Here is a 26,862-nt window from a genome sequence, read left to right as displayed (position 1 = left end):
ATACACACTGATAAAGTTCTTAACTCTTAAGCATGCCATGAAATTATGAAATACATATACCATTTGGAAAACCAAAGATGCCTCGGGGAGTTCAAGAGATGGCCGAGTGGGTAAGAGGTTGAGTGCTCTCCCAAAGGACTTAGTTCAATTCCCAGCACCTGTGTCGGGTACGCCATAATTGCCTGTAACTCCAAAGCTGGGGGATTGGATGCCCTCTCCTGGCTGACACACGTGCACACACACACACACACACACACACACACACACACACACACCCCTCCACCTCCCCCAGGAACACACTGATAAATAAAAATAAACCGTTAAAGAAAAGGATGTCTCCGTTATTTTTAAAAGAGTGATTTTACAATGGAGAAGTAGACAAGCTAATACGGGAAGACAAAAAACACAAACAGGGAACCTAGATCACAGAGGACCGTCTGCAGGAGGCAGCTGCCTCTCACAGCTGTAGCTCAGTGATAAGGCGCTTGCCACGAGATGTGTGCAAGCCCCTCAGTTCAGTCCCTAGCACACACAAGCCAAGAGGAGGAGGCTCTCCTGAGTGGGGTCCAGGCCTGTGGAGAGGGCAGAGGGAGTCCTGCTCAGCTGGGGCTCTGGCTTAAGAGGCCCAGAGGACACAGAGCTGGGCTCTGGTATCTGAGCACAAGTTGTTGACAATCTCTGAAAGATTCTTCTATATGGAGGGAACGAACTGGAACAAATTGCAGCTGGTAAGGAAAGAAGCGTTGCTAGGACAACGGTGACAGAAAGTGAAGCAAGCCCTCTATGTGTGTCCCTGCCACACACTCACAGTGTGCACAGGGTACAGTTGTCCCGTGTCAGAAGGACTCATCCCTGCACCCCCACAAATATCACAAGCCACAGATGCTCCCAGCTTTTCTTAAAGTGACAGTGTCTGCATAGAGCCTCTGTACATCTCCTGCAGACGTTAAATCATTACACACAAGAGGTCTAATACTTTGTAATGTTAGTTGTCAGTGTCATACTTGCCAGGTTCAGAGACTAGCCTCTCAAGAAAATACCTGGTCATGGGAATATTTCTTCTCCAGTATATTTGCTCTCCATATGCTTGGATTTTCAGCCCACAGATATGGAGCCATAGATTTGTAAACATGTGTGCATGCACACACAGACATACACACACAGTAAGGAAGAAAATATGCCTCTTCTACAACTCCTTGGGTCCTGGCAATCATCCCTAAGTCCCCACTCTGTGGCTGACCCATGTTTCCTTTGCTCTTCTTGGGCATTTTCCTGATAGGAATCCAGAGTCCTCAAAGGCCAATTACTGGATGCTAGTTTGCTATTTAACTTTTATGTGGGGACATGGACTTGACTGAAGCCTCCCAAAAGAGGGCCCTGGGTTCCACACATGATGCCCCTGGTAGCCCATTGTGCCTTATTCGGTAAAACAAAAAAATAAAACAAAACAAAAAATCCGTTTTCTTTACTAAAGACTCAGCTCTCCAGCATCACCTGGAGATGTGCAGCTGAACATGGCTCCAGGAAATTGCCCTGATTATATAATCATTGAGCGGGGAAAACCCACCACGGTGAGTAGAACAAGTCCCCACCTGGAAACCTGGAACCCATAAGTGGGGGGAGAGAACTAAGTGTCAGTTTGCATTCGCAGATCTCTATGCTTTATTGCGGATACAATGTCATCAGGTGGTTCAAGCCTCTTCTGCCTTGGCTTTCCTGCCACGCCAGACCGTACCTTTGAGCTGTGAGGCAGAATAACCCTTTTCTTCCTGTCTGTCAGGGTGTTTACACAGCAACAGGGAAACAAAAACAAAGACACTATTATAGATTGTCCAGGTTCTATACGGCCAGGACATTAAGAATAATGAAGTCAATTGAAGTTCATAGAACAATTTAATTAAAAAAAAAAAGATTCAGTTTCTTAGTCGGTAGAGTCATGAATGGTTTTGTGTTGACTTGGTGGCTTGCAAAGTCCCCAAGAATCTCAGCTTCCAACTTGGTAAGATCTCAGAGCCTCTGCTTGAAGATTCCAGCAGGGGCCTGAGGTGGGAGAGGAAAGCACAGTCTCTTATTTCCGCGGCCTAACAGCGATGAGAACTACTCACCAGGCCACCCTCTCTTGTCCCCGACCATGGTGGTCACGTTCATGTCATGGGAGGGAAGTGACGACGGATTTCAGCCCTGACTTGTATCCTTCAGGACAACCTTACCCTTCAGGCGATTGTCTTCTGGCTGCAATCATGACTGCATAGCAGACAGGCAACCAAACTCCCCAGGCCAGCTGCATCTGTATGACTGGAATAGAGTTAGATTAATGACAAGGAGGCACAGTGACAGATGTATATATAGGAGAGTAAAGAAATCGATCTCTCAAGTACCCTGAGACGTTTGGAGGCATGTTTATACTCATCAAAAAGAACCCTGTGTGAGGAGTCCCTTGAGACGCAGAGGCATGGGTAGCCTGTTCTGTGATATCACTAGCCATCCTTGGGCTTGTATAGAAAGAGTCCATGCTTGCATGGGCAGAGGCTTTTGACTTACAAGTCACCACAGAGATCTCCTTTCCAAGGCCAGCCTGCAGACCATGAGTACTGTGCTTACGTTGCTGTCTCACAGTTGAGGCCTCTGGGGTGTCCAGGGGATTACAGGTGACCCCTTCCAAAATGGAGGGTGCAGTAATTTGGACCTGGAATGTCTCCCAGAATGTCTGCAAGTTAAGGGCTTCATCCACAACTTGCTCTATCAGAATGAGCAAGAAGTTAGGCTCCTAGAGGTGCCCTCAGAAAGGATAACAATCTCTCCCTGTCTTTCCAACCATGAGGTGAGCACCACACAGTCCCACCACACAGTTCCACCACGATACTTCTCTCCACACTCCAGAGAGACCATGGCCTCCAAAGCTCGGCCAGCATATTCTCTTCTCTTTTATTTCTTTGTTTCTTTATTTGACAGCACTGGAGATTGAGCCTCGGTCCTAATGCACGCTAAGCAAGTCCTCTTGTCATTGAACTACAGCCTCAACCCAAACCTCCCTTCTCTTCGTAAACCAATCACCTGGGGAGATCAGAAGTGAACCGGAAGCCGATGGATGCAGAAGGAAAGCAGTTTCACGACCTGGGCAGATGCGCTCTGGATTCAGGCTACCTACCTGCCTTGCTTCTTCCATAAACTACCATCATGGGCTTCCTTCTGGATTATGTGTTTCTGTTTTATGGTAGCAGGGAGATGCACAGTCCCTAATGTCCCTGAGCGAGGAGCAGGACTGTGGGCTGAAAACAGAACGTACAGGTTCGTTCTGATGGATGCTTTCCAGTTCATGAGACAGCAGTCCGTTGTTTTATAAATGGTCCAGTGAGACCTCCTCCCTTCCCGATGGCTTTCCAGGGCACTGCATCACGGAGTTGCCATGTTCTCCAGTCTTTTTTCAACCGGTGCCCACATGTCACAGGAAAGCATTTGAAGTTGGCCTCCCCAGCATCTGCCTGTCAAGACTGCCAAGACTGGGAGCATAGACTGGGAAGATGAAATACCATCATTCTGCCACAGGGTCTGGGCCACCTGCTCACACACACTAGATTCCCAATTTTCTGAGAAACCACCATACTGCAGCATGAATAATAAAAACCCAGAGATAGCTATTAGGGTTCAACCCAAAAACCAGAAAAAGGAAAGCAACCAAGTCACTAGAGAAGTCTCACCTCTACCTAGGCTGGGAGACCTCAGACTAAGCAGACTTAGTCTCTCTCTCTCCTCCCATTTTATATTCCCTCTAGTGCTGGGATTAAAGGCACATGACTCCCTAGTACTGGAGTTGTGAGCCACCACCACCTGGATTTGTTTCTACATTAATCTTGTGTAGTCCAGGGTGGCCTTGAACTCACAGAAATCCTTCTGCCTCTGTCTCCCAAATCCTGGGATTAAAGGTTTGAGCCACCACTGCCTGACCTCTAGTGGCCTGGTTTTGCCCTTCTGATCTTCAGGCAAGCTTTATTTATTAAAACACAAAATATCACTATATTTCCCCTTTTGTCTAAAATAGAAAAGAAGGCTATAACTAATATAAGAAAAACTATATACAATAAATGCAATGACTATGTAAAATATATACAGACAATAAATACATCAGAAATGTATAGTCCAATTGCAGTTGACAAATTCAGAGAAAATAATATCTATTCTATCTTGGTGAGTCCAAATTTTTGTACCTAATTTACTATTATAACTTGCTTTTCTGTGTCTAGTAAACAAGGAAAACTGTATCTAGTCTTCAACTCCTTCAGAGACCCAAGAAGGAAATACTATCAACTGAGTAAACAGCATGTGCCAGCAAGCGACTTTCAAAATTGTAATGACAAAAACAGCTGACTGCTCAGACAGTCACCCAAAGTTCCTCTGCAACTGGTGCCTCCGTCTTCAGCCTATAGGCCTAGCATATCCGACAGACTTTTCTGTGAAGCAAGATAGTCCAAAGGGCTTTCTCTCCTTGTCTTGACAAAGGTTGGTACTCACTTTCCTTTGTGTCCTGTTTGTCCAGTTAGAACAGCATACTGTCAGCAAAGTGGCTGTCCAAGTTTGCACTCCCACCAGAAGTGGAGGAGTATTCCCCTCATTCCTATCCTCTCTAACAGAGGCTGTCATTAGTGTTTTGGTCTTAGCCATCCTGACAGAAGTAAGATGGTATCTCAGAGTCATATTGATTTGCATTTCCCTGCTAGCTAAGGATGTTGAACAATTCTTTAAGTGTTTCTCGGCCATTTGAGATTCTTCTGTTGAGAATTCTCTGTTTAGATCTGTATCCTATTTTTAATTGAATTATTTGGTATTTTGATGTCTAATTTCTTGAGTTTTTAAAATATTTTAAAGATCAGCCCTCTGTCAGATGTGGAGTTGATGAAGATCTTTTCCCATTCTATAGGCTACTATCTTGTCTTATTGACAGTGCGCTTTGCTTTACAGAAACTTTTTAGTTTTAGGAGGTCCCATATATTAATTGTTGCTCTCAGTGTCTGTGCTGCTGGTTTTATATTGAGGAATTTGTCTACTATGCCAGTGGGTTCAAGGCTACTTCCCACTTTTCTACTATCAGCTTCAAAGTAACTGGATTTATGTTGATGTCTTTGATCCGATTAGACTTGAGTTTTGTGCAGGGATATAAATATGGATCTATTTGATTTCTTCTACATGCAAACATTCAGTTATGCCAGTACCATTTGTTAAATATGCTTTCTCTCTTCCACTGTATAATTTCTCTGTCAAAAATAAGTTGTTCATAGGTATGTGGATTTATGTCAGTGTCTTCTATTTGATTCCATTGATCCACCTTTCTGTTTTTGTGCCAGTACCATGATGTTTTTATTACTACAGCTCTAAAGTAGAGCTTGAAGTCAGGGGTAGTGATACCTCCAGAAGTTTCTTTGTTATACAGGACTGTTTTGGCTATCCTAGGTTTTTGGTTTTTCTATATGAACTTTAGTATTATTCTTTTGAGGTCTGTGAAGATTGTGTTGGGATTTTGATGGGGATTGCTTTGAATCTGTAGCTTGCTTTTGGTAAGATTGGTTAGCCATTTTTCCTATATTAATCCTACCAATCCATGAGCATGAGAGATCTTTGTATTTTCTGATATCTTCTCTAATGTCTTTCTTCAGAAATTTAAAGTTCCTGTCATATAGGTCTTTCACTTGTTTGGCTAGAGTTACCCCAAGATATTTTATATTATTTGTGGCTATTGTAAAGGATATTATCTCCCTGATTTCTTTCTCAGCCCACTTATCATTTGTAAATAGGAGAGCTTTTCTTTTAACTTAATCTTGTATCCAGCCACATTACTAAAGGTGTTTATCAGTCATAGGAGTTCCCTAGTAGAATTTTTGAGGTCACTTATGTATATAATCGTATCATCTGCAATTAGTGAACGTTTGACTTCTTCCTTCCTAATTAGTATCCCCTTGATCTTTTTTTTTGTTGCCTTATTGTTTTAACTAGAACTTCCAGTACTATACTGATTTAAAAAGAGTGGACAGCTTTTTATTGTTCCTGATTTAAATGGAATTGCTTTGAGTTTCTCACCATTTAATTTCATGTTGGCTGTTGGCTTGCTGCATATTGCTTTTATTATGCTTAGGTATGTTTCTTGTATCCCTGATCTCTCCAGAACCTTAACTATGAAAAGATGTTAGATTTTGTCGAGGCTTTTCCAGCATCTAATGAGAGGATCATGTGATTCTTATCTTTCTATTTGTTTATATGGTGGATTATATTGAGGGATTTCCATATGTTGAACCATCCTGGCATCTCTGGGATGAAACCGACTTGATCATGTTAGATGATTTTTTTGATGTGTTTTTAGATTCAGTTTGCAAGTATTTTATTGAATATTTTTGCATCGATGTTCATGAGGGAGACTGGTCTGTAATTCTCTTTCCCTGTTGCATCTTCATGTGATTTGGCCCTATAAGAAGAATTTGGCAATGTTCCTTTTGTTTCTATTGTGTACAACAATTTGAGGAGTGTTGGTATTAGCTCTTCTTTGAAATTCTGATAGAATTCTGCTCTGAAACCATCTGGCCCTGGGCTTTTTTAGTTGGGAGAACTTTAATGATTATTTCTATTTCCTTAGGAGTTATAGGTCTATTTAAATTATTTATTTGGTCTTGATTTAATTTTGGCATAGGGTACCTATCTGGAAAATTACACATTTCTTTTAGATTTTCCAATATTTGTGGAGTACAGGTTTTTGAAGTATAACCTAATGATTCTCTGGATTTCCTCAGTGTCTATTGCTATGTTCCCCTTTTCATTTCTGATTTTGTTAGTTTGGATATTCTCTCTTTACCTTTTGGTTCTTTTAGATAAAGGTTTGTCTATCTGGCTAATTTTTTGAAGACCCAATTCTTTATTTCATTAATTATTTGCATTGTTCTCTTTGTTTCTACGTTATTGATTTCAGCCTAGAGTTGCCATCTACTCCTCCTGGGTGGGTTTACAAGTTTAAATTCTTTTTTAATTTAATTTTTTGAGCTCTACATTTTTCTCTGCTACCCTCCCTGCCTCTTCCCTCTCCTTCAATCCTCTTCCAAGGTCCCTATGCTTCCTATTTGCTCAGGAGATCTTGTCTTTTTCTACTTCCCATGTATGTCTCTCTCAGAGTCCTCATTGTTGTCTAGATTCTCTGGGAGTGTGAGTTGTAGTCTGGTTTTCTATGCTTTATGTTTAAAAACCACTTATTAGTTAGGACATGTGATAATTGTGTGTCTGTGACAGGTTACCTCACTCAAAATGATGTTTTCTAGCTCCATCTATTTTCCTGCAAAGTTCAAGATGTCGTTACTTTTTTCTGGGTGTAATACTCCATTGTGTAAATGTACCACATTTTCCTTATCCATTCTTCAGTCAAGGGGCATTTAGGTTGTTTCCAGGTTCTGGCTATGACAAACAATGCTGCTATAAACATAGCCGAGCACATGTCCTTGTGGCAGGATTGAGCATCCTTTGAATATATACCCAAAAGTGGTATTACTGGGTCTTGAGGAAGTTAGAAAAATTTCTGTTTCCTAATTTTCTGAGAAATTGCCACACTGACATCCAAAGGGGCTGTACCAGCTTGCATTCCCACTAGCAATGCAGGAGTGTTCCCTTTACCCCACATCCTCTCCAGCATAAGTTGTCATCAGTGTTTTTGATCTTGACCATTCTTAAAGGTGTAAGATGGAATCTCAGAGTTATTGATTTGCATTTCTCTGATGACTAAGGATGTTGAACATTTCCTTAAGTGTCTTTCAGCCATTTTAGATTCCTCTGTTGAGAGTTCTCTGCTTAGGTCTATACTCCATTTTTTTTATTAGATTATTTGCTCTTTTGATGACCAATTTCTTGAGTTCTTTGTATATTTTAGAGATCAGAACTCTATCTGATGTGAGGTTAGTGAAGATCTTTTCCCATTTTGTAGGCTGTCATTTTGTCTTGTTGACTGTGTCCTTTGCTTTACAGAAGCTTTTCAGTTTCAGGAGGTTCCATTTATTAGTTGTTGCTCTCAGTGTCTGTGCTATTGAGGTTATATTTAGGAAGTTGTATCCTGTGCCAATGCATTCAAGTGTACTTCCCACTTTCTCTTCTATGAGGTTCAGTGTGGCTGGATTTATGTTGAGGTCTTTGATTCATTAGGACTTGAGTTTTATGCATGATAGATATGGATCTATTTTCATTCTTCTACATGTTGATATCCAGTTATGTCAGCACCATTTGTTAACTATGCTTTCTTTTTTTCCATTTGATATTTTTTGATTCTTTGTCAAAAATCAGGTATTCAAAAGTGTGTTGATTGATGTCCAGTTCTTTAATTAAGTTCCATTGGTCCTCCTGTCTGTTTTTATGCCAATACCAGGCTGTTTTCAGTACTGTAGCTCTGTAGTAGAGTTTGAAGTCAGGGACTGTGATGTCTCCAGAAATTCTTTTATTGAACAGGATTATTTTAGCTATCCTGGTTTGTTGTTTTTGGTTTTGGTTTTTTGGGTTTTTTTTTTTATTTTCCATATGAAGGTACTGTTCAAGATCTGTGAAGAGTTTTGCTGGGAATTTGATGGGCATTGCACTGAATCTGTAGATTGCTTTTAGTAAGATTGCCATTTTTACTTTGTTAATTCTACCTACCCAAGAGCATGGGTGATCTTTCCACTTTCTGGTGTCTTCTTCAATTTCTTTCTTCAAAGATTTAAAGTTCTTGTCATACAGTTCTTCCACTTGTTTGGTTAGAGTTACTCCGAGATATTTTATGTTATTTGTGACTACTGTGAAGGGTGGTGTTTCTCTGATTTCTTTCTCAGCCAATTTATCATCTGTGTAAAGGAGGGCTATTGATTTTTTTGAGTTAATCTTGTATCCTCCTACATTACTGAAAGTGTTTATGAGTTATAGAAATTCCTTGGTAGAATTTTTGGGGTCACCTATCTAAACTATCATATCATCAGCAAATAGTGAGAGTTTGACTTATTTTCTGATTTCCTCCTGATCTCCTTTTGGTGTCTTATTGCTCTAGTTAGGACCTCAAGAACTATATTGAACAGATATGGAGAGAGTAGACAACCTTGTCCTGTTCCTGATTTCAGTGGGATCGCTGTTTCTCTTTTTAATTTATGTTGGTTGTTGGCTTACTGTATATTGCCTTTATTATGTTTAGATATGTTCTTTGTATCCCTGCTCTCTCCAAGACCTTTATCATGAAAATATGTTGTGTTTCGTTGAAAGTTTTTTCAGCATCTAATAATATGATCATGTGGGTTTTATTTTTCAATTTGTTTATATGGTGGATTACATTGACAGATTTTTGTATATTGAACCATCCCTGCATCTCTGGAATGAAGCCGACTTGATAATGGTGGATGATAGTTCTGATGTGTTCTTGGATACAATTTTCTAGTATTTTCTTGCATATTTTTGTATCAATGTTCATGAGCGAGACTGGTCTGTAATTCTCTTTCTTAGTAATGTCTTTATGTGGTTTGGGTATCAGGGTAATTGTAACCTCATAAAAAAGATTTTGGCAATGTTCCTTCTGTTTCCATTGTTCAGAACAACTTGAGGAGTATTGGTATTAGTTCTTCGTTGAAAATCATGTAGAAATCTGAGTTGAAGCCATCAGGTCTTGGGTGGTGGTTTTTTTTTTTTGGAGGGCGGGGGAGACTTCTGATGACTGCAGAAACAACTTCTTTAACAACAATTAACTCCCTCACAATTTTTCAGGTTTGTTGCTATTTGGTTTTGTTTGGTGTCAGAGCATTAAAAAGCTTTTTTCTAAAGTCAGGTGTAATGGCTTCTACCTCTACTCACAGCACCTGGGAGACTGAGGAAGGAATATTCTGAATTTGAGTCTAACCTGTACTACATGGCCAGCTCCACACCAGCATGGATTAAGAGACTCTTGTCTATAGAAAAGAAGAGTGAAAGATTTCTTTCCTAAGTGCCTCACCACTGCCATCAGGACAGGAAGATTCCAGCACTAGGGGGGAAGAGGAAGGAAAGAAAGGAAGGAGGGAGAGAGAGCCCCATTAAGAATAAATATCTACCTACCTGGGGAAAGCGGATGTGACAATGGTTCTCATGCCGCATGGTGACAGCTGATGATTCACGTGTTTTTACGGCACCGTTTTTCTTCCCTCTCAAAAAGTACAAAGTAAAAAAGTTTGAGCCCTTTCTTGTGTGGCTTTTGCTTGCGGCTCAGGCCAGCAGTGCAGGGATTCACACAGGTGAGGGTCACAGCACACGTGCCTGCATTGTGGTGGCCTTGATCTTCACACCCTGAAGGACATGCAGCAAAGGTCAGTGAATGCCAAGACAAAGCAGAACCTGGCCGTCACTGCAGACACTTTTGCTAGTAGCTGCATTGCTCTTCCAAGGATTTAAGAAATGACTTTGAACTCAGGAGATGGCACTCCACAGAACACTCACATTTTGTGGAGGATAAAAGTGCAAAGTTATTCTTTTCCATCCAGACCTTCAAGAAGTATTAATGAATTTTCTGGAAATGGGAGCAAGACATCCAGCTTCTTGTCAGGAAGAACATGGACCATGTCCGTGACAGATGAGCAGCGGGGAGGCCTGGAAGCCAATGCAGAATGAACAATGAGTAAGGGAGGGAAAGGCGAGGAGAGTTTACTGTGCATCCATACCACACTATGAGAAAGGGGGCAAGTGAAGGACTGGCCTAATCATGGCCGTCTGTTTGGGCTTAAGACAAGTCAGGAACTGGATTCACTCATGCACCTCCCACATTCAACTGGCATGTGGGCCTTGTGAACATGCTGAGGGAGTATTTGAGGAGTCCCAACAGTGCCACCTGCAACAGAAACAGAATGACCTTTGCTGGCATTGGGGAAAATAAAGACAAGGCAGGCTTGGTAGCTTATTTCTAAACAACTACTGAGCAGTAGCCCTGGTGTGGGACAATTGTCTGTATTTTGTCAATTATGTTTTAATTAAACACTGATAGGCCAGTGCCAGGCGGAAGTATAGGCGGGACAACCAGACAGGAAGTAGAGGCAGGTCAGTGAGAACAGGAGAATTCTGGGAAGGAGGAAGCCCATTCTGCCCAGACACAGAAGAAGGAAGATGTGACCTGCCCCACTGAAAAAGGTACTGAGCCATGTGGCTAACATATACTAAAATAATGGGTTAATATAAGTTTTATATTAATAAGTTAATAAGATGCCTGAGCTAATAGGCCAGTCCGTTTATGATTAATGTAGACCTCTGTGCGATTTCTTTGGGACTTAACAATTGTAGGAACCAGTCAAAACAAGGACTGGGTGGGACAGAAAACCTCAGACAACATAGCCCCTGTCTCAATTATAAAAACAGGAGTGTCCTGTGATTGGTGATGTTATGATTTAGTTGGTTGCATGCACCAGACTTTAGATCATGAATGGCTAAGCAAATGTTTCAAATTTAAGTAACACTGGCTTGTAGCAAAGTGACCATACTCTTTTTAAACATAGTGGTTCCAGTTTAGTACCTTCCTGGCTTCCCCTTCTAAAGATAAAACTGGGATTTGTTAACAATGGTCAAACCTACTCCAAGTTGCTTTTATGTTTATATTCATATAACTGGCTATTCGAATATGTTTCCAGAGAAGAATTCCCTACGTCATTTCACAGCAGAACAAAATCACCCATTTCAGTTTGTATTCACAACCTGTTGCAAGCACCCATTAAAGATGACAAAGCAATCGCAGTCTGGTTTTGCGCTTGTCTGTTCCAATTTCGTTAGACTTCTGTGCATCTAAAAGTCGTCTTGCCTTTGACTTATGCAAAGGCATTTTAGTGTGGCTGATGATGTAGAATATCAAACAAAAATCTATCATCTCTCAAAAAAAAAGCTTTTCTGAAAGACCTAAATCATTCCTATGTGAGCACAGCTTGAAAGCCAACAGAACATACCTGACATGTGTGCCAGGCCCAGCCCAAAGCAGCTCAAGGATGCTGCCTGGAAGTGTCAGTGGCTTTGCTGTTAGGCATAAGAGTGTCTGGAGTACCTACACAGGGACATCCCTCAGATTCTGTCTTTGGCTCTTTCTTGAAAATGGGTTACAATGACTTGGAGTGATGATCAAGTCCAGGTTCCACACCTCAGTGAGCAGTCAGCTCAGAGACCAGCTGACTCTGACTGGGAAGTGCCAGGTTTGAGCATGGTTTGTCTCCCCAAAATCCACATGTTAGGAGCTTGGTGGAGGATTTCAGCGTTGGAAGATGGAGTCCAGCAGGTTCCAGAGATGGAGTCCAACAAGAGGTGCTTAGGTCGCTGAACATTGAACGAACGCCTTTGGAAGGGGCTAAGGTATGTCTCCTGGGACTTCTGATCACAATACCACCTCTAATCTCTCCCTCCCACACTTGGTCCCATCACTTTGACAACACCCACCATAATTCCTTCACCGAAAACTAAGCCAGTGAAGTCCCTGACCAAGAGTTTGAACCTTGAAGATTTTGCACAAATAGATTTCCATTCATGTGACGCCCTTCAAATGACAAGAGTATATGGACAGAAGATGGATTGGGATTATAAATAAGGTTTAGGGAACAAGGAGCCGCTGACTCCATAGGGAGTCAATAGGGCTGTTTCTAAGGGTGATGGAACCACTCTGTCAGGGATGGAAGCCATAGATACAGGAAGCACTGTGCTTGTTAAAACCTGCAGAACTATTCTTCCTAACTCTGTCTCTCTCAGACTCTCTGCATCCATGCAGGCCTATGCGTTGCACATGTCTGTGTTGCACATATCTGTGTACACGGGGAAGTTTTCTTCCTGCAGTCCCTTGAGGTCCTTCACTCAGAAGCTAAGGAGTAAGTATGAAGAGTTCACTTCCATGCCTTGTGGTTGCAGGCACAGATCCTGCTCGCTCCCTTCTCTGGCCCACCAGAAAGCAGCTTATGATCGCTTCTTGGGACTCAGCTTCTGCAGCTCTGCAGTGACAGACAGGCAGGGTCCATTCCAGATGAGTCAGTCTTGGCTCCAACCCAAGCCAAAGCTGCTGTTGGCTGAGTTAAGGGAATCAGGAGACTCTGTTTGTCCTAGACAGACAGTAAATAAACAAGAAATTCCCCCAGTGTCCCATGAAAATGACTTACAAGAAGTCAAGTGAAGTGAATAATTCCTAAGCTCTTTTTTCCCAGAGAGCTGTTATATAGAGGATATTGACAGCTGTCTCTGAAGGGATGGAGTCCTGATTTTGTTAAGTTTGTTAAGTAATCCAAGGAAATGGGGCCTGACACGCACACCCAAGACACCATAGAGATGTGCTGTGTGGTTTTGAGTGCCCCAACATTTCTGGGAATGTGTAAGGATGTTTATGAAGTGCTCAGACACAGGAAAGCTTATCCTGACTATAACTGGAGTTATAGACAGTTGTGAGCTGCCGTATGAAAGTAAAGAGAGCTTATAGGTACAAAATTATTATGAAAATGTCAATGTTATTTCTGTGAATTAAAAACAAATAGAAATGCAATAGTGTTGTTTACAAAGCGGCAAGATGACTATACACATCAGAAAGACCAGAGTGAAGCCAGCCTTGTAGAGGTGAGGATACTCCAAGAGGCTGTTGGGGATACAGTGTCTCTCACAATGGCTATCGGGCTTTTAAAACAATAGACCTCCAGAAACTACAATTCCCAAGAGTCTCAGGTGCGAGAAGAGAAAACCTAAAACCCACACCAAATGGGCTAATAGTGGCGTGGGAAGGAGGAGTGTTTTTATCCAGGAACTAGATTTACAATTTGTCAGACCATCTTTCGGAAGAGCCAGTGATGGGTGGACAGTAGGTCTGACAACACTTGCCCAGAGCTGCCTGACTGTGCACACTGCAGCCTTCTACGAGCCTCAGCCTTACTTCAGGACCCTGAAGATGGACTTGAGGTGATTAGATGCCTCCCCTCAGGGTGATCATTATTCATTTGGCTGTTTTCATTGGCTTATCAAGGACAGGTGACCAATCCTGGCTGAGTGTGGCCCAGGATGGGACCCTGAGTATAGTCTCAGTCACAATAAAGAGGAAAAAAAATTTCAAAGAAATGGAAATGTTGCAATTTGAGAGTGCAGTGATGGGGGTAAAATGGCCTCAGCAGAACTCTCCACATGCCAAATGCATGTGACGGCTTGAGAACGGATCAACAGAAACTGCATAGTCAGAAAACTTAGGGAAAGAAAAGTCCACATAGCCACAGAGATTCCAGTGCAAACACATCCTGAAAACAGAAGGAGAAAGAGGGAAAAAAAAATACTTGAAGAAATGAAAGCTGAAATTTTCTAAAGTTGATTCAAGACCAAACCCATAGAGGAAGCTCAGCAAACTGGAAACATGGTGATTTCTAAGATTTACAGACAGTAAAGCACGCTGTATACAAGAAGCAAAAACACTGACAGCCAAGGGTGAGTGGAAAAGCCCAAAAACAGCTGGAAAAGCAAGCTGTAGTCTCTAAAGAAATCAAGTGTAACCGCTGACTTCTCTGGGGGATAATGGCAGCCAGAAGACAGTGGGATCCTTGCGCTGCTCAGAGAAACTGTTAGTCTTGAACTTTACATCCAAAGACCACCTTCAAAACGGAAGATGAGATAAAGGCACCACCGTAGAAGCAAAAAAAATTGGTCAGATGGTGTTGCTAGCCGAAAACATTTCCCCCCTTACAGCAAAAACGAGTGGGAGCCTTTCTTCCAGTGACCCTGTAACATGATTAGAACACAGACACACACGGCATCAATGTTAGTAATTTTGTAATTGTCTTGTGTGATTATAAACATTAGAAATTCATTTTCTCATAGCTGATTTAAGAAGGGTCTGTGTAAGGCAACGCGCACACACTGTGTAGCCCAGCATGGAGCACAGAGACACGGTGTGTTTGTATGTGGCATCACAGCAAGGTAGGGGGCCGTGAAGTTGAACTTGGGTGTGTAAATTATCCCCAGAGTGGACCTAGCATCTGCAGGAACAAGGGAGGGAGCTACACACAGTAGAACACCTGGAGCAGAAACCGTAAATGCACACCCACTTTCCGTCCTTCTCTCTCAACTTCTTTAAAAGTGGAAAAATACAGTCCTGTTCTGTGAACACTCTAGACAATGATGAGCCACACAGACCACGGTGGTCCCCTAAGACAGTAATGGAGCTGACCGTGTCCTATAGCTCCCTGAGGTCAGAGCCATCAGGATGTGTGACAAGGCTGGTGTAAGCAGGAACACTGCACTTGGAATCAGAGAAAGCAGCCATTGGGCACAGGCTGTCACACTCAGTGACAACACACGGCTGGGCTGTAGCTTAGGGAGTCACCTGCTATGTTTGATATTATTACTCTAGAGAGTTTTCCTTTGACTTATTAAAAACCAAGTAGACAGCCTTGGACTCAGGAGATGGACCAGGCAGCAATGAAGCACTGGCGTCAGAGAAGGGGACAGATCTGGGCATGCTACTGTCCCTCAGTACATAGAGAGGACTGATCATGTGATGAGGAAGACAATGACAGAACTAGATGTGTGTGTGCGTGTGTGTCTGTGAGTGTGTGTGTGTGCATGTGTGTGTGTCTGTGAGTGTGTGTGTGTGTCTGTGAGTGTGTGTGTGTGTCTGTGACAGAGAGTGTGTGAGTGTGTGTGCATGTGTCTGAGAGAGAGTATATGTGTGTGAGAGTGAATATGTGTGAGTGTGTGTGCATGTGTGTGTCTGGGAGAGAGAGAGTGTGCATGTGTGTGTCTGAGAGTGAGTATGTGCGTCTGTGAGAGAGTGTGTGTGTGACTGTGTGTGCGTGTGTGTCTGAGAGTGTATGTGTGTGAGAGTGAGTGTGTGAGTGTGCATGTGTGTCTGTGAGAGTGTGAGTGAGTGTGTGTGCATGTGTGTGTCTGTGAGAGTGTTGTGTGAGTGTGTGTGTGACTGAGTGTGTATAGGGGTTGTGCGCACACACATGCATGTGTGGGTGCACACATGTGCATTTTAGTTGCTAGTAGAAAAGTTTTAAAAATAGAAACAGTTTTAAAAAAAGGAAAGGTTTACAGAATAAGGATGCAAAGCAGTGGATGTTTGTGCAGCTGCACAGCGAGTTTTGTGTTCTAAGCTAATATTTATTATTAGAAATGAATCAAAACTCTTTCATTCAATTTTTTAAGTTTATAAAACCAAAAGGTCCCAGAAGGGAAAATCTTATTGTTGAAGATTGCTTTCAAATCTCACGTGGCTTAAGCATCCAGCACGAGCAGCCGCGTTCCAGACCTTTGAATTTCTTTTCGGAGCCACCCACCCCTGCAGGCATCCAGCAGCGTGTGCGTTGTATGGGTGGCTCCCTGCTTATTCTTTCTTTTTGATTTTTAAAGTACATTTACTTCTCTGTGTGTCTGTATGGGCATGGGCATGCATGGACACAGGGCAGGGCATGTGTGGAAGTCAGAGGACACCTTGTGGGAGCCAGGTCCTACCCCCCACCATGTGAGCCTGCATCATCAATCTCTTGTGAGGATTAGTATTGTGCTCCTTTATACACTAAGCCCTTCACCAGCCTGAGTTTATCTCTGACGGAGTATTTCTACTACACCCTTCTGCGGTCGTGCACACAAATGTTCACTCTTGTGTACAGTGGCCTATAGTATTCCGGACAATAACATGCTGTGTGAATCTGAAGCTGAGAGGCAACAGGCTGCCCCAGGCCACCATGGTGAGTAATAGTTCATATCCAGCCAGTTCTGGGCAAGTACAAAAGAATGTTTGCAGAACTACAAAATCTCTCAGAATATATTTTTTTCCTGAACTCTTCCCATCACTAAGCAAAGCATGACTATATACTGAATGAAGAAAGGAGGACTGCTCTAAGATACGCTAGAGGAGAAGGTTTCTTGTAGCTAGGAGGGAGACAACAGACAAAGGCATCTGGAAGCGTCCCCACTAAACTGGGCCATGAGAGAAGGGGTGGGGTGGGGACGGGACTTAGTGGGAATGAGAGAGGAGATAAGAACAGAGAAAGCAGGAGGCCAAGAGGGGAACCAAGAGCCCAAGAGACCGCATGCTTAAAATGAGTGCGGTTACACAGGCAACAGAGGCTGGGGGAGGGAATCCCAGACCATGGTCTGGAGGGGTTGAGGCTAGGGGGCAGGGTATGCCAGTCAAGATGGCTCTGTAATGGGTATTTGTGAGTAAGGACTGGTGGCCTGAGGCAGCTTTGATATGTTAAAAAGGCACTTCAGTTAGCTATTTGTCCTGAATTTCTCTGAGATCTAACATTCTAGACTTTGGTTGATGAGAAATGGTGACGTAATATTTTTTATTACTACTTCCTCCTGAAATTGGAGCATCTGTGTTGGGGCCCAGGATGGCTAGAATGATGACCAAAGAATGAAGAGAGGGGCATGCAGGCTCGGGGGGGGGGGGGGGATGTCTGTTTGTCTGTTTGTCTCTGCTGGGGTTCTGTGGGACCACCTGGGGCTAGGGAAGGGCTGGGTGGCTTTGGAGGAGTCTGAGATGTTGAACCACCTGGCCACTTTGGAGCAGTCTAGGATGCAGAGGCTCGGGCTGGTTGGAAATTCCATTAGAAGCATCTAGAGCTGACCCATTGAGAGCAGTTTTAGAGCAGTCCAGGGCAGATGCAGACTAGAGACAGAAGGTAAAGGTAAGGACTTTATGGGAAATTTTTTATCTTCTCTGCACCTTTGAAATTTCCAAGTCCATGGTCCTGGTAGCTGGGTGAAAGGGAAGAGTCCCAAGACCAGGGGAGAAAAGAAGGTGACACCCTCAGAAACAGGCAGAGAAATCGTAGAGATAAGAGGTTTTGTTTTGTTTTAAGTGGAAAGTAGAGGAAGCTTAGAGATAAGAAACCTTTGGAAGTATAGGACAGAGAAAATTTAGAAATAAAACATTGGGGAATCATTTGGGCAGTGGCACAGGTTGTATCTCTATGAGAGAATTCAGAAATCAAATATGACATCTTTGACCACTGAACGATACTCAGACCAAACCGTTTGTAGTACGACACAGAAGCGTTAATAAAATCTGAGTCCATGGGGGAAGAGAGAAAGAGTTGCGAAATGAACTTTGCCTGAGGAAGGGTTCCTATAAGCTCCAGTAGCAACTGAAAGACGGAAGTCCAAGAGGGCATTGGGAAGCTGTGAGAATTTCAGAAGGCAACCGAGAGGGAACCAGGTTGCAAAGCTTAGGAGCTCTGGCTGAGAGAGGACTCCAGGAGGCCCAGGAGGGCTTAAGGCAGAGGTAGATCTGGCAGCTCTGAAAAGAGGGAGAGTGTAGAAGGAGCAGCGGACTGCTTTCCCGCCACCCGGATCCCAGCTAGCTTACACCCGAAATAATTACACGGAAACTGTATTCTTTTAAACACTGCTTGGCCCATTATCTGTAGCCTCTTATTGGCTAACTCTTACATATTGATCTAACCCATTTCTAATAATCTGTGTAGCACCACAAGGTGGTGGCTTACCAGGAGGATTCTAACCTGTGTCTGTCTCGGAGAGGAGTGTCATGGCGACTGCCTCATGCCTTCTTCCTCCCAGCATTCTGTTCTTTCCAGCATTCTGTTCTGTCTACTCCACCTATCTAAGCTGCTGTCCTATCAAAAGCCAAGGCAGTTTCTTTATTAACCAATGAAAATAACACATAACACATAGACAGTTAACCCTCCTCCATCAGGAGAGGAACTCCAGTAGGAAGTTGCAAATATGCCTGAGAGGTTTACCAGGGAAGGGTAACGGTTTAGGCTTAGGAGAGTATAAAGAAGATGTGGGACTTGCAGGAGGGCGACAGAAGGGGCAGGGTCACAGAGGGTCACAGAGGCCCAGAAGGGCTTAAGGAAGCGGCAGGACTTAGTGGGGCAGTTCCTAGAGGGAGATGTAGAAGTTCCAGGAAGAAGTAGACAGAGCCCAGAGCAGCTGAGTGTCACGGTAACAAGAATTTCAATCCGGGCCCTCACCAAGTGGAATGGAGATTTGTCAAGGAGAAATGTCCCAAATCGCAGAGGAGGTGTTCCTTTCCACGTGACAGGGGCCCAGCTGGGGGGAAAGGAGCCTCCTGGCCCACAGGTGTGGCTTTTGTGCTAATAACAGACAAAGCAGGAAGCTTTGGCATAACACTTATCCAGGAGAGGAGAGGGCAGCTGAAGAGGTGACCTGGGAGAGGCTTTTGGGAAAAGGGACAGGGTACAGACCTTTAGTAGAGAGATGCTCCCATAGCAGAAAGAGGAAGAAATGTGCCCAGGTAGAGCGTGGGAGGCTCCAGGAGCCAGAGGGCAAAGGCCCAGAAGGTGAACTAGACTACAGGAGCCAGAGAGACATGGAGTGGAGAAGCAGCCGAAGAGGTGGACTCTGGGATTTGGAGTCAACTTTGGTGGGTGAAAGAAGCCAGCAGAGCAAATGATCCATACATACATCAGGAGAGTCGGATCAGCGGCTTGGGACAGAGGCCTAGTTCCTTGGAACAGAACTCATATGTGCCAATCCGGGGTTTCAGGGCCAGGTGAATAACACAACGACATGACTGCTCCCAGGTATGGCTGAGGGTAGAAGGTGGGGTAAACCAACCAGGATGACGAGTAACAGCTACTTCTGAATAGGGGCTGAGAATGGCTAGAATCAGTTTTGGTATGTCAAATGGGCACCTCGGCCGTTTGTCCCGGGTGTCTTTGGGACCTGGCACATACACTATATATATATATGTATTTAATATATATGCAATATACACAGTGCAATAGAACTGTGTCACTGTGATGTGTGTAACAGCAGTGCCACGAAAGGGCAGTGACGAGGCACTGCTTCTGGAGGTTGGGGGATCAAACTGGTAGAAGTCAGAATTAACACTGCAGAGCCCACCCCTGAGGAACTGCAGGGCGCACATATGAAGGATTCCTTGTGGAAGTCACAAAGGGGAGCAAGAAGGAGCACAAATGACCCAAGGAGATGGTAAGAAGCAGTGAAAAAACAGATGTCGCTGGAGAGGGAGAGAGAGAGAGGGAGAGAGGGAGGGAGGGAGAGAGAGAGGGAAGGAGGAGGAGGAGGAAGAGGAGGAGGAGGAGGAGGAATAGAATCCAAACAAAAATCATTGAAATAAGACACACAAAAGGGATTGTCAGGTTTGCTCAGCAGTTAAGGGCACTGGTTGCTCTCCCAGAGGACACAGATCTGAATTCCAGCATTCACATGCTGGCTCACAACCATCTACAGTTCCAGGGCAATCTGACACTCTCTTCTGGCTTCTCTGTCACAAGGTACACATGTGATGCACAGATACACACGCAGGCAAAATACCCATACACATGAAAGAAATTAATTAGAGAACGTGGCAAGAGATGCTGCTGTAGTTCATGCTCCTTCCGTTCTAGCTTCCTCAGACGCTGCAGCCACGGTGATGCTGAACCTGTAAAGAACTAGACTGACTGCCATCTATGAACTTCTTTTTAAAGAAGGAGTGGTGGTTGCCAAGAAAGATGTCCATATGCCCAAACTCCCCTTGGCAAACAAGCATGTGCCCAACCTTCATGTTATGAAGTCTATGCAGTCTCTCATGTCAAGTTAGATGAAGGAGTAGTTCGCCGGCCTGGAGACATTTCTATTGGAACCTTACACGAAGGCATCCAGTAGCTAGATCCAAGATGACCTCTGGAGATTTCGCCTGCCGCCCTGTGCCACAGTTGTCCTGAGACTCGCAGGCTCAGTCCAAAGGTCCAGAGGGTGAATAGCCATCGAGATTCACAAGAGGGGAGGCAGACAGAGACTCCTCCAGAAGGAACAGTGAGCCCCTAATGTGGACAAGAAAGCTGGCTCGGCAACCAAATGCCAGTTTATGTTACAGGAGGGGAGACTTGTTCATCCTGCCCACACGGCGAACTTAACCCCAAAACAGCCACATGAAAACTGTATTAATAAAATCACTGTTTGGCCCATTAGCTCTAGTTTCTTATTGGCAAATTCTTATATTAATTTAATCCATTTCTATTCATTTGTGTATTGCCACATGGCAGTGTCTGTCTCTGGTGGATTCATGGTATCTCTCTGACTCCGCCCTTCTTTCTCCCAGCCCCTCTGCCTACCAAAGTTCTGCCCTATCAACAGGCCAAGGCAGTTTCTTTATTCATTAGCTGAGAAAAGCAACACACAGAGGGGCCTCCCACATCAAGTTTAGAGGTGGCTTTGGTCAGGGGACATGGTCAGCTACCTCAGTGAAATGGGAGATTGTGCTAGGTTGAGTAAACTTAAAAGAATAACATGGAAAAAATAACAAGATATTTTATTTTTCTAAAAGACATAATTCACAAAAAATTCTCATGGTCCATTAAAATGTATAAAATAAAAGGGTTTATGATACAAGGAGAAACTGCTACAAATGTGATTGCAGTGGGATGTTGCACACTCTTCTGAGGGAGGCAGAGGCCATGGTTAGCATCCTAGCCATTTTCTTACCAACTTGACACAAGCTAGCGTTAATCTGGAAAGAGGAACCTCGAGTGAGAAAGAAAATGCCTCCACCAGATTGCAAGTCTATGGGGCATTTTCTTGACTAATGATTGATGTGGGAGGACCCAGCCTACTAGGACAGTACCACCCCTAGGGAAGCACTGGTGTAAATAAGAAAGCAGGCTGAGCAAGCCATGGGTCCCAAACCCATAGACAATGTTCCTCCATGGTCTCTGCTTCAGTTCCTGCCTCCAGGTTCCTCCCTTGAGTTCCTGCCTTGGCTTCCCCGAGAATGGGCTGTAACTCATAGGCCATTTAAACCCTTTCCTCCTCAGGTTGCTCTCATTACAATAACAGAAACCTAGCTAACCCAGTACAGGAAATATCCCCCAAAGGCCATGTGCTAAAGCCAGTGCAAATTGTGGTGCTATTGGGTGAAAGTTTTTGCACCCCGATAAACCTCTCCACGGATGCAATAATCCACATCAGACCAAACCAAGTTAGAAAAAGCCCAGGTTTAATGGATACTAACATTCCTGGGTGGTCTTCCAGCCCCCCCTCCAAGAGGAGACTGGGAAGGAAGGCCAAGAAAACACGTTTGTTCTCTGGGGGGCAATTTAAATACCCTTTGGGAGTGATGTTGAGCATCTCTGGGGAGGGGGAGTCATCATTTGGTGGGCTTTCTTGGAGGTGGAGTCTAGACTGAGGCAATTCCCAGGGGCGGGGGCTTGGGATGGAACTTCCACCCAAACATTCCGCTCTTTGGATATTTGGATGCCAGGAACTGAGGTGAAACTTCCACCTACACACCGGGGAGTAGTAAAACCTTTTTGAAGGGACCCAGGAGAAGGACACAAGGTCATGGGAGATATGGCCCTTTAAGGGGACAGGGGGACCCTGGCCCCTTGCTCTCTGTTTAGCATGTGTCAAGAGGTGAGTAGCTCTGTTTCCGAGCATATATCCCACCATGATGCTGAACCTTGCCTCAGGTCCAAAGCGACAGAGATATGAAGCCGTGGACTAAGACCTCTGAGCAAAAATAACCATACAGCTTTGTCCTCACAGTAATGGGAAGTCAACTCACAAAGCATAAAAAACAGAAGCTCAACAGGAATATCTAAGCCCTGACTAAAGCGATAAATATCCTGCTTTCATAGACTCTGTCAGTGATGCCACCTCTGCTCTCAGCCCAGGACAACGATTTGTTGAGATATGTCAGCTGTCATGTGAGATTATTATTTTTTTTCTTTTAAGAGAAGAACCTTTGGGGGGAACAGTTGCAGGTTGGGTAGGACTGAGGGCCACCTCTACAGTTGTATCATGGTTGTGCCCCTCAGTCGAGAGTAAGAACCTGTAGTGGTTTAAATAATAAGTGTTCTGCATTGACTCCTGTATTTAAATGCTTGGTCCCCTGTAGGTGGCGCTATTTGGTGACACTGTTGAATTATGCCGTGGTTTGAAAGAAAATGGCCCTCAAAGGGAGTGGCACTATTAGGGGTGTGGCTTTGTGGGAGTGGGTGTGGCCTTGTCAGAGGAAGTGTGTCGCTGTGGAGCCGGACTTTGAGGTCTCTTGTTTACGCTTCCCTCAGCGTCAGAGTCAGTTTCCTGTCACCCGCAAGTAGGGCTCTCAGCTGCTCCTCCTCCAGCACCATGTCTGCCTACGCGCTGCCATGATGATAATGCATTGACCCTCGGAGACTGTAAGCAAACTCCCTCGGCTAAATGTCTTCCTTTTAAGGGTTGCCACAGTCACGGCGTCTCTTCACAATAATAGAAGCCTTAACTCAGACACACTGGGAGGTGGAATCTTACAGAAGGAAGCAGTCAACTGGGGTTTTGAGACCTCATAGCCTCATTCACTTCCAGTTCTTGCTTTCTGGGTGTAGTTAAAGATGTGATCCCTCAGAGTCTTGTTCCAGCCATCTGCTGCCACGCCCCCCCTTTTTTGGGCTCTCCCTCTGGAACCCCACGCCAACATCAACTCCCCTTCCCATGAGTCACTGTTGATCATGGGGTTTCATCATAGCGACCAAAGGTGACTAACCAGAGCTCGGAGCTAAGGGATGATGTTTTCTTGCACAACGCAGTGGATTTCTGGGTGTGATGATCTGAGATCACCTGGCTGCTGAAGAAACCGTAGACACTAGCTTGTGGCCAAAAGGATACTCTGCTTGGCCCAAGTGACAAAGTGTGACTTAAAGCTGGTCTCTCCAGCATTCCAACACTCCAGGGAGTAGGGCATATCCTGTGGAGGACCACGCCTTCAGAGGAGGGGCAGGGGAGCGTGCTGTGTCTTCATTACTTAAGTCTAATAAGGACACAGATAACTGTGTAGCCATGGTCTTGAGACCTACAAGCATACCTACATAAGACTTTATGTAAAACCTGAGAACTTTCCAGCATTCAAGCAATATTCATAGACATTGATGACAAATTGGCTACACAGATAAAAAGCTCAACAAACATTAAAAGACAGCAAGTGTATTGAGACATAAAAACCTTAGCACCGTAAACTGCCAACAACTAAAGTTTAATTTTTAAAAAATATTTTGTTTTGTGTGTATAATGTCTTGCATGTGTGTCCAAGCACTTTACGCGTGCGTGGTACCCGTAGAGAACAGAAGAAGGCATCAGATCCCCTAGGACTGGAGTTCTAAGTATCATGAGCCACCAAGTGATCGTTTGGGATGAACCTGGGTCCTCTGAAGAGTAGCTATATGTCCCTCAACCATATCTGCAAACCCTAAAGTTTTAATTTTCTGAAGATTTGTTTTCGTTGTTTTTATTTGTGCGTGTGTATATGTATAACACATATGTGTAGGTGCCTGTGGAGGCCAGAAGAGGCAATGGGTTCCCTCAAGCTAGAGCTGCATTTCAGGCGACTGTGAGTGCCCAGACTGGGTGCAGGGAACTGGACTCAGGCTTTCTGGAAAAGCGTGGCTGGGTCTTAACCCGCTGAGTCATCTCTCTGACCCCTAAAGTTTAACTTTTAGGAGACGATGTTTGTAAATGATCGGATTGTGTTTACACTTTGACCCTCTTCAAACTTAAACATGAGAGCATTCACCTAGAGAAGTGCAGGAAACATGGGAACTCCCAATCTGCAAACAGAGATGGGGAGGGCACTGTCCAGACCTTCCAGGGAGCCTGTCACTCAGCAGGAAGGAGGGACATAAAAGCCAGGAGGAGTCAACGGAACGGAGATGAGATGCCAGCCGTGTGTTTAAAAGATACACAAACCAGACTAAAAACAAAATCTGAATTACTGGGAGGAAACTGTAGGTCGGGATGTAGCTCGGCGGCTGAGCATTGCTGAGCTTGGGTAAGACCCGGGGCTCCATCCCTGAGCACCCAATAAGTAACAATCTGGTCTTGATACAAAAATTTCAGGCCCGCCTCAGAAAGAAACTTACCCCACTGCAGGCCGTGGATGCCTCTCTTCCCAGCTGTTGACATCCTGAGGGGGTCGATGCTGTAGAGTCAAGTGGGTATGATCTTAGAGTCCAGATAGAGAGATGCTCCGGGGAAAGCGGGGAAGACTTCCATCTGTCGGGGTTCACAAGTGTTTGTCTGAGGGAGACAGCATAAATCATGATGTCATCGGCCCTGTCCTGTGAGCCAGGCAGAACAACGGACTTGAGATTCCTGTTGCTAGGAAGCTTCTGTCATCAATATGTCCAAGTCCAGCCTTCTAATTTAACTGCTTGGTAAGTTTGGATAACTTGGATCAGATGACTTGATCTTTGTGGGTCTCAGCTTCCCCCTTCCTATCTCTTTCCTGCATTGGAGCACAGGGTTACCCAACACAAGTGTGGCTCCTCCTCTCCCCATACTACCTACTCCCTTTCTCACCAAGCCCCAACACTTCATTCATAAAAGCCCTGGGCCCTTAGTCATTTAAAAGACAGCAAGGCTTGTCCTTTGCTTTTTCTTACATTTGTGTAACTTTTTTTGAAAAACATATTTATCGTTTTATTTTACTTCACACTATTAAGGGTTCTTTGCAACCTTCGATCCAACGCCCGGGTTTTAGAATAAATTCTCGCTAGTGCTGAAGTCAGGGGCACGGACTCATTCCCGGGTGTCGAGAGTTGCTCAGCAGCCAGTGCAACCGCCCACAGCTGGCCCCCGGTAGGTCACTGCGACCTTGAGGCCGGGCTGACTTAACCCACTCTGGCGGCAGCTGAGGACTTCACACGGTCGCTGCGGGCCGCACCCGCCGCGGACCAGACGGTCACGTGGGCGGCAGCCAGGGGAAACTCCAGGCTTCGGAGAGTCCCGGCCGCCGTCGGCCCCTCCCACAGTCTGGGCGGGGCGTCCTTGTCACCTAACGAGCCGGTGACGTTCTGGGCGGTGAGCTAGGGTCCGGGGTGAGGCTGGGACGCCGACCACCCGCGTGTGCAGAATCCACTCGAGCGCCACACTGGCTGAGGCTGTGAAGCCTCAAGAAATCAGGAGCTTGACCTTCGTCCACCGTCCGGAATTGGCTTGGTCTGGAACTGAGTCTTGAAAGCCAGGCTTCTCCAGGACCCAGAAATGAGGAAGCACTGGGAGGGAACCAAGGAGGCCCAGGCTGGCAAGGCCTGAGGAAAAGGAAGTGTGTGAGATGAATCCCTACCCGTGGTGAGGCTTTGGAAGTGGGGATGGATGTAGAGAGACTGAAGAGATGAGAATGACAGGTTACAAAATGCCGTGGACTCTCCCGTCCTCTTTAGCATGCCTGGTACTGGTTTCCTTGTTCAGCTCGGGTTTAGGCAGTCATGTTGGGAGACTATGGGTCTGTAACATTCCTAGCTGACACAATCTCACAGCAAACTCCCCGATCCTCTGTATCTGTGATAACAGTTAATGAAAAGGAGACCATACATTTGAAAGAAAGCAAAGAGGGGTAGAGGGTGGAGAAATGCAATTGCATTATAATCTCAAAAAATAAAAGAAATGTTTTTAGAGGATACAAAATAGGCGGTCGTGGTGCACACTTCTTTAATCCCATTACTGGGAGGCAGAGGCAGGATCTCTGTGGGTTCAAAGTCAGCCTGGTCTAAACGGGGAGCTACAGGACAGATGTGACTACATAGGGAGACTCTTATTTCAAAAATTAGACAGAAAAAAGAAGGAAAAACAGATACAAAATGTCAAGAGTAAGTTCGCAGCTATAGCCTGAGGTACACATTGTAGGGCATTGAGTATCCCAATTATCTTGATGTAACATTGTTGTGATGCCTCCAGACCTCAAAACTTCATGCTAGCTGCCTGAAAATTAGACTTTTTATTTATCAACTGAAAATAAATTATCAAGATAACTTGACTCAAATCAGCACCCAGGAATATTTAACAACAACAACAAAAAAAAAAAGGCAAATCTGAGCAAGACCCAGGAGCCTGGTCTGGGAAGTAGACAGAAGCCAGCCTGGTCAGATGGGGTTCACACTAGCAAAAGAACTCCTAAAG

At 44.5% G+C, this 26,862-nt stretch overlaps 1 long non-coding RNA gene across 3 annotated transcripts; it reads right to left on the bottom strand.

The window, feature by feature from the left end:
• Positions 1–1,874: 1,874 nt before the first annotated feature.
• Positions 1,875–26,264, bottom strand: LOC125400650 (uncharacterized). 3 transcript variants are annotated; one of them, XR_007232027.3, is made up of 4 exons: positions 24,825–26,264; positions 10,444–10,593; positions 10,066–10,293; positions 1,875–2,295 (listed from the first exon to the last, which is right to left on the bottom strand). It is a non-coding gene; the product is annotated as an uncharacterized LOC125400650 (long non-coding RNA). The 3 variants fall into 3 exon arrangements; XR_015736322.1 differs by having other exon boundaries at positions 10,066–10,593; positions 24,825–24,981; positions 25,420–26,264; XR_015736321.1 differs by having other exon boundaries at positions 10,066–10,593.
• Between the last annotated feature and the right edge of the window lie 598 nt (positions 26,265–26,862).

The sequence above is a fragment of the Myodes glareolus genome, chromosome 24 (assembly GCF_982192425.1).
Source record: "Myodes glareolus chromosome 24, mMyoGla1.1, whole genome shotgun sequence".
NCBI lineage: Eukaryota > Metazoa > Chordata > Mammalia > Rodentia > Cricetidae > Myodes > Myodes glareolus.
The sequence above is the reverse complement of the archived record's forward strand: the minus strand, read 5'-3'. Positions and strand labels throughout refer to the sequence as shown.